Below are 6,898 nucleotides of genomic sequence, written 5' to 3'. Positions count from 1 at the left end.
AAGCATATCGGTGGACCTTGAGTCCAGGCCTCTTCAGAGACAGCTAGAGTTTGTTTGTGGGACCTGAAAAGACACAATAGCTGATTAGGGGCAAATAGTTCTCTGAAGAACAAGATTGAGGTTGTCTGCGAGAGAGAGCGAGCGTCAGCCTCCTTAACCCTCCGTGGCACAGTTTCAATTGCCCACTCCCCACTCCCCGCCCCCCACACTCACCCCCAGCCTCTGGAGTTTGGATCATTTCCCAATGGTAAGGAATGGGGACGATGATGGGTGATGGCTCGGGCTAGGGCTATCCGTTTATCTCCCCCGGTGAGAACAGTTTCTGTAAATCTCACCTGTCACAGGCCTAGGTGCAGGGCTACACAGAAGTTGTGAAGGGAATCGAAGCAACATGGACTCAGAGGTGTAAAGTTTTCTTCCCCTTTAAAAGTTTCCATTGTCAATCCCTCGTTCCACTTTTATGGAACAGGGGTGGAGGTCCACCTTCTGAAACTATTTCAAGCCGAATAAGGGTGCGGCAGGGGCTTTGGAAGGGAAGGATTTGACAGGGTGCAGGTCACAACTTTTGTTCCCTTGTGCTAATTGGGGGTGGGGGTGGGGGTGGGTATCAGAGATAGTTCCTATCTGAGATCTTGGATATTTTTCTGCATAGTTTGGTTCTGCATCATATCCTGAGTTTTCTCCCCAAGTGTATTCTAAGAAATAGTAACAGTATAGTCAAACCCAATGTTATAACCGCCTTGGGGGGGCGGGGGGCGCGGAGGGGAAGGTTGTGGTGGTCAAGGGCCTCTTACTGTACCCAAGTGAATTGCTGTCTGATTTTACTTTTATGTTTTTTTTTTAATCTTATTAAGTAACCTTTACACCCAACGTTGGGCTCGGACTTACAACCCCAAGATCGAGAGCTACGCGCTCTACCGACTGAGCCATCCAGGTGCCCCTGTTTATGTGGGCTTTTATTGCTGGGGCACCTGCGTGGCTCCGTGGGTTAAGCATCGGACTCTGGCTCCGGTCAGGATCTCGCCGTTCGTGATTTCGAGCCCCGCATCAGACTCTGTGCGGACAGCTCAGAGCCTGGAGCCAGCTACAGATTATGGGTCTCCCTCCCCCCACCCCCTCTCAAAAGTAAATATTAAGAAACTTATAAAAATACAAAGAAAATATGGGTTCTTATTTCTAAAGAGGAGCTAATACAGGTGCAGCAAGTGTTTGTGAACTAGCTTTGACTCTGCCTCGTTCAGCAAGCAATCAGGTAACCAATAAGAGGTATTTCTACAGAAAGAAAAGAAAACCACAGGTTAATGGTTAGAACAACTTATAAACCCAGTGTCTAAGTCCCAAGTGTGGTCAGTGAGAAGGTGTCTAGATGCCAGGCTCGAAGCATCCTCAGCTGGAGTGGGAGCAGGCAGGGGGCAATCTGACCGATTTTTCTGGCATGTAGTTCAAATGTCTCATTTTGGGGGATCCTGAGTGGCTCAGTGGGTTCAGGTTCAGTATTCAAGTCTGGATCTCCACTCAGGTCTCAATCCCAGGGTCGTGAGCTCAAGGCCCCAGTTGGGCTCCACACTGGGCGTGGTGAAGCCTACTTTAAAAACAACAAAACACAACAGCAGCAAATGTCTCGTTCTGAATGGCCCATAGAGCAACAGGCACACAGATTCTCTACAACTGTGGCAATTTCTCTGAAGTTTATCTCCAGTTGTTCAGCTTTCCTTTGCAGGGCTTCAGGGAAAAAGGGCCATTTGAGTTCTTCAGGATGGTAAGATAAGAGGATGGGAGAGGATTGGAAGCCTGAGTTTGAAGAGTCATAGTCAGATATTGGAGGAAACCAGGATTCAGGATCCAGCCCGGTTTCAAAGGCAAACAACAAACGGTCAAAGAAAATTAATTAACCAGAACTAGAATTTAACATCCACAAAAGAGCTATTGAAATATAATGTTTTTCTATCGAGACCCCTCCATTCCTGTCAAAGATAGCCCAATGAAAACTAATTTGTTTGTAAAATAAGTCCAGTGTTAACAGACATGGCTTCAGTATTGACAGAAGCACAGCAAGAATAGCGATTGACCATATAGTCTTTTGTGTTTTTTCTCTCTTCTTTTCCGCCTGCCTGCCTGCCTTCTTTTTAATTTTTTTTTTTTTATGGAGTTCTTTTTTTCCTCTTAAGTTAATTCCTTTATTTTGAGAGGTGGGGGGAAAGGGAGAGGGGAGCTCTGCACTGTCAGTGCAGAACCCAGCTCAGGGCTCAAATCCATGAACCATGACCGTAGCTGAAATCAGACGCTTAACCGACTGAGCCACCCAGGCCCCCCACACACCAGAATTCTTTACACTGCCAAATGTACGAACGTATCTCATCATTTTCAGAAATACGTTGTGGTGTTCGGTTTTGTTTCTTTTTTCTTTTTCTGTACAATTTTTAACAAGTCATGAAACGGGCGCCTGGGTGGCTTTGTCAGTTAAGCATCCAACTTCGGCTCAGGTCATGATGCCACGGTTCGGTTCGTGAGTTTGAGCCATGCGTTGGGCTGTCTGTGCTGTCAGCACAGAGCCCGCTTCGGATCCTCTGCCCCTCCCACTGACTCATTCTGAGTGTGTGTGTGTGTGTGTGTGTGTGTGTGTGTGTGTGTGTGTGTCTGTCTCTCTCTCCCCCCTAAAAATAAAGAAATAGGCTGGAAAACAAATCTTCAAGGAAAAAAAAAAACAACAACAAACGATGAAACATGTTTACTAACAGACCCAAGTATCTTTACTGTTAAGTTTTTCTGAATAAAGCCAAAGACCACACACACACACACACACACACAGCCAAACAAAAAAAACAAAACAACAACAACAACAAAAAAAAGAAAACGCCGTAGGTTTAGTATTTCACAATTTAGTATTTTATCTTCTGTGGAAAAGACTCAGATGTCCGAAGAATTGAACCTAATTTACCACTTAACTTAGCAAAGCTTTGAAGTTCCAGGTCACGAAAGATTTGGGAAGCCATTTTAAAAGTTTACAAATAGGGACTCCTGGGCGGCTCAGTCGGTTAAGCGTCCGACTTCGGCTCAGGTCACAATCTCACAGCTCGTGAGTTCGAGCTCCGCGTGGGGCTCTGTGCTGACCTCTCAGAGCCTGGAGCCTGCTTCGGATTCTGTGTCTCCCTCTGTCTCTGCCCCTCCCTCGCTGATATTCATTCTCATTCTCATTCTCATTCCCTCTCTCTCTCTCTCTCTCTCTCTCTCTCTCTCTCTCAAAAATAAATGGTACAAGGAAAAAATTTAAAGGTTTACGAGTAAACATTTTTGTGTATTTAACCTATCTCCTGTCAACATTCACCCACGAACACTGTATGCGAGAGACAAAATCGACCATCGTTTGAAGTACTTTTTGCTGACAAACTGCAACGGGTACCCGTTAAGTCATAAATTGAAGTCACATGAAAGCTGATTAGGCCCCTGCCCCGGGCCTGAACCCTAGAGTGCGTGTCTCAGTGGAACAAGGAAGGAAGGGCGTAAGTGTTTGTAAAGTTTTTTTGATTTTGTTTTTGATACCTGTTGTAAAACGAGGGAGAAAACGGGTTATGTTGTTTGTAAAGGTCACAGAGATGTATATTTTGAGGACCACAGTTACAGGGTCAGTATAGGGACGGAAGCAAGGCCATGACCGGAGCTGCCCACCCCAAAGCCTTGTCATGCAGAGAGCACCAAATTCAAGCCATTTTACAACCACCACCACAAAGAATAAAACCTAACTATCGGCATTGTATTTGATATCGGCGGCTCCGAAAATATGTCCATTTTAAGTAAGCAATCAACCTTCCATGGCCTTTAGTACCCAAGACGTCACACCCGTGTCCGCTAAAAAGTCAAACGATCTGTTTCCCCACCATCAGGCTCACACGGGAGGCCCCACCACCGGGGATGGCCTAGGAGATCACTGGAGCCACACCAACTGATGCAGAAACAGGGGGAGGGGGAGGCGGCCAGGGAGCCGCCGGCCAGGCCCCAGGCAGATTTAAAGTTTTGGACTCACCTTTTTGTGTGTCTTTTATCTTTTCCTTTTGCGCCTCCAACTCCGCGTCCGCGTCCACCTCCTACTTCTTCTTCCATCTCTGTCTCCTGTCTTTCCCTCCTGCAAAAGTGGCTTTGTCTCTGGTTGCTTTTCAGCCCCCTGTGGAAGAGGTGAAGGAGGAGCAGGCCGTGGGGTGGGCACCCATCTTGGCGCTTGTGCTCGGGGAGGAGGAGGGGTGGGTTTAGGATCACTGGCATCTGTCTGCCTTCCTCCTCTTCCTCATTCTTCTGACTATTGGGAAAGGGGGTGTGGGTGTGGGTGTGGGTGTAGCGGGGAGGGCAGGTGTGTTTAATTTTTATCTCTCCTCTCTCTGGGCCATCAATTGTGTCCCTTCCCGTGAGGCAACTTTCTTATGGAGTAACATAAAACTCTGAATGTAGAGAATGTCACACACACACACACACACACACACACACACACCCCGTTCACGTGAATGTGAAACACATTTGGGTTTGTTCTGATCCTCCCGAGTGTTAGAATGCCCAATATTTACAAGAGCTTGCCTTGAAACACATTAACGGAGCTTGTTTACAAATTGGTGTTAGCAATAGCATCCAGAGGTAGAGAAAACATCTCACATGGATAACACCTGTGGCCATAGATCCACAAACAAGATGCAAACCAACATCAGCCTTTGTTTCACTCCTACTTGTGGAGAGGACACGAAAGACCCAATGGTCAAATCTCCCCCTTTTGTAAAAACAAATGCAATCGCACGAGAGCATTACCGCGGATGGATCCCATCGCGCAGGTGTTTTCCATTTCCAATGAGACCACAGCCAATTTGGCGCAAAGAAGCCAAAAAAAAGCTGCAGCGACCCACAAACCAAATGTGGCCCGGGATATCTCCGTGAGCGTCCGTTCCTCCCCAAAAGTCGGGGCTTCGCTGATGGAACCAAAGGGCTTCCTAGTTTCTGGCCGCGTCGTCTCACGGCCAGCTTTCTCTAAGGGAGCACACAAGAAAACTCATTCAGACACCTCCAAAGAACCCCATCTGGGCCATCAGGGACTCAGGTGACCCTTCCATGTTCCCACATAAGTAAGCACTTGCAAGTATAGGCTCCATATGTCCTATACGTGTAGCCTGCCCAAGTTTCCTTTTGGGGATGGGTGGTTGCTTTCTCCACACTTAGAGCAAGGTTATTAAATGGTGGCGGTCACGGTGGTGTTTTTTCCTCTTCCGTAAAGAGTTACAAGGCGGCCATTTCGCGGGAGCGAAGCAGTAGCTGGGCTGCTCCTGGATCCCTCGCTGCTTCGGGTTCCCTGTCAGGCTTCCTAGCAGCGGCCTAGCGGAGAAATAAGAGCAGGTGTCTGAATGTACTCGGGTGACCAAAGATGAGAATGACGAGCCCATTGAAATGCCATCGGAAGACGACGGGACAGTGCTGCTGTCCACAGTGACAGCCCAGTTTGTCGGCAGCACGTGGACTGCACTACCGGAATCCAGCGTCTCAGTGTATGAGAGGTGTCCGGCTGGTCAAAGACATTCTGCACATCCCTGATGCTGGCTGGGGAAATCCGGTAGCGGATAGTCGTCAACTTATCCCAAAGACAGCCACAGAAAAAGGGGCGAGACAGATGCCTGCTTCTTCAGCAGTGAAAGTGAAGAGAGCCATCCAGAAAACATCCGATTTAAGCGTGTTGGGTCTCCCGTGGAAAACAACCGAACAGGATCTGAAAGAATATTTTGGTAGCTTTGGAGAGGTTCTTCTGGTTCAGGACAGGAAAGATATTCACACTAGTCCTTCAAAGGGCTTTGGCTGTGTTCGTTTTACGTAATAGGAAACCGAGGTGAAAGTCATGCGATCGAGGAACGATGGTGTGACTGCAAACTTCCTGAATCTCATCGAAGCCCAGATGAGCTTTAGAGAAGCAGGAAGGCGTTTGTCGGGTGCCTTCCAGAGGGACGTGACTGCCTATAAGCCGCAGCAGTTCTTTTGCCAGGACTGAGAAGCGGTAGACAGCTTCATTCCCAAACGGTTCCCGGACTTTCCCTTGGTTACGTTTGCAGATGATCAGGTAGCCCTCGCCCTCGCCCTCTCTGATATTATTATTGAATTTATTTTTTCAATGTACCCCCAAGGTAGTTAGCCTATAGGGCAACCGTGGTTTGAGGAGGAGAGTCCTTCATACCCCTCACCCTTTCAGCCCCCGCCCCGGCACAACCCCCTCCAGGAACCCTCTGTTTGTTCCCCTTAGGGAAGAGCCTCTTACGTGTTCGTCCCCCTTCCTGTGTGTATGTTATTTTTCCTTCCCTTCTTCCCTTCTTCCCTTCTTCCCTTCCCTTCCCGAGTTCCTCTGTTTGGGAAGTGAAGGTCCTCACACGGGTGAGGTCCTGTGATACATGTGTTTCTCTGAGGGACAAACGTCACTTTGCACGACACCCTCCAGTTCCATCCAGGTACTTGCAAATGGCAAGACTTCATTCCCTCTGGTGGCCGCGCACCGCTCTGTTGTTACATGGATACCGCCTCTTCTGTATCCATTCCTCCGTCGATGGACATTTGGCCCCTTTCCATACTTTGCCTACCGTTGATAGTGCTGCTATGCACACTGAGGTGCGTGTGCCCCTTGGAAACAGCAGACCTGTATCCTTTGGCTAAGTACTTAGTCGTGAAAGTGCTGGGTCGTAGGGTACTTCTATGTGTCATGTGTTGAGGAACCTCCTCGGGTCCCTGGTTCTGGAAAGAACTCCGATAGTGGTTCTAAATCAGGTGCGGCCATCGGTTGGGGACCCGCATCAAATGCGGAGTCAGGCAGCGGTTTTCCTGGAGGCTTTGGCTCAAGCACAGATTCTAAATCTTCCAGCTGGGGAATTTAGACAGTGGGGTAGGTATA

The 6,898-nt window shown here is 48.3% G+C and overlaps 1 pseudogene; it reads left to right on the top strand.

Annotated features, from left to right (window-relative positions):
* The first annotated feature begins 4,793 nt into the window (after positions 1-4,793).
* On the top strand, positions 4,794-6,329 carry LOC106987346 (TAR DNA-binding protein 43-like; annotated as a pseudogene).
* Positions 6,330-6,898: the final 569 nt, after the last annotated feature.

The sequence above is a fragment of the Acinonyx jubatus genome, unplaced genomic scaffold (genome assembly GCF_027475565.1).
Source record: "Acinonyx jubatus isolate Ajub_Pintada_27869175 unplaced genomic scaffold, VMU_Ajub_asm_v1.0 scaffold_152, whole genome shotgun sequence".
Taxonomy (NCBI): Eukaryota; Metazoa; Chordata; class Mammalia; order Carnivora; family Felidae; genus Acinonyx; species Acinonyx jubatus.
Note: the sequence above shows the minus strand (reverse complement) of the source record. Positions and strands in the feature narration are given on the sequence as shown.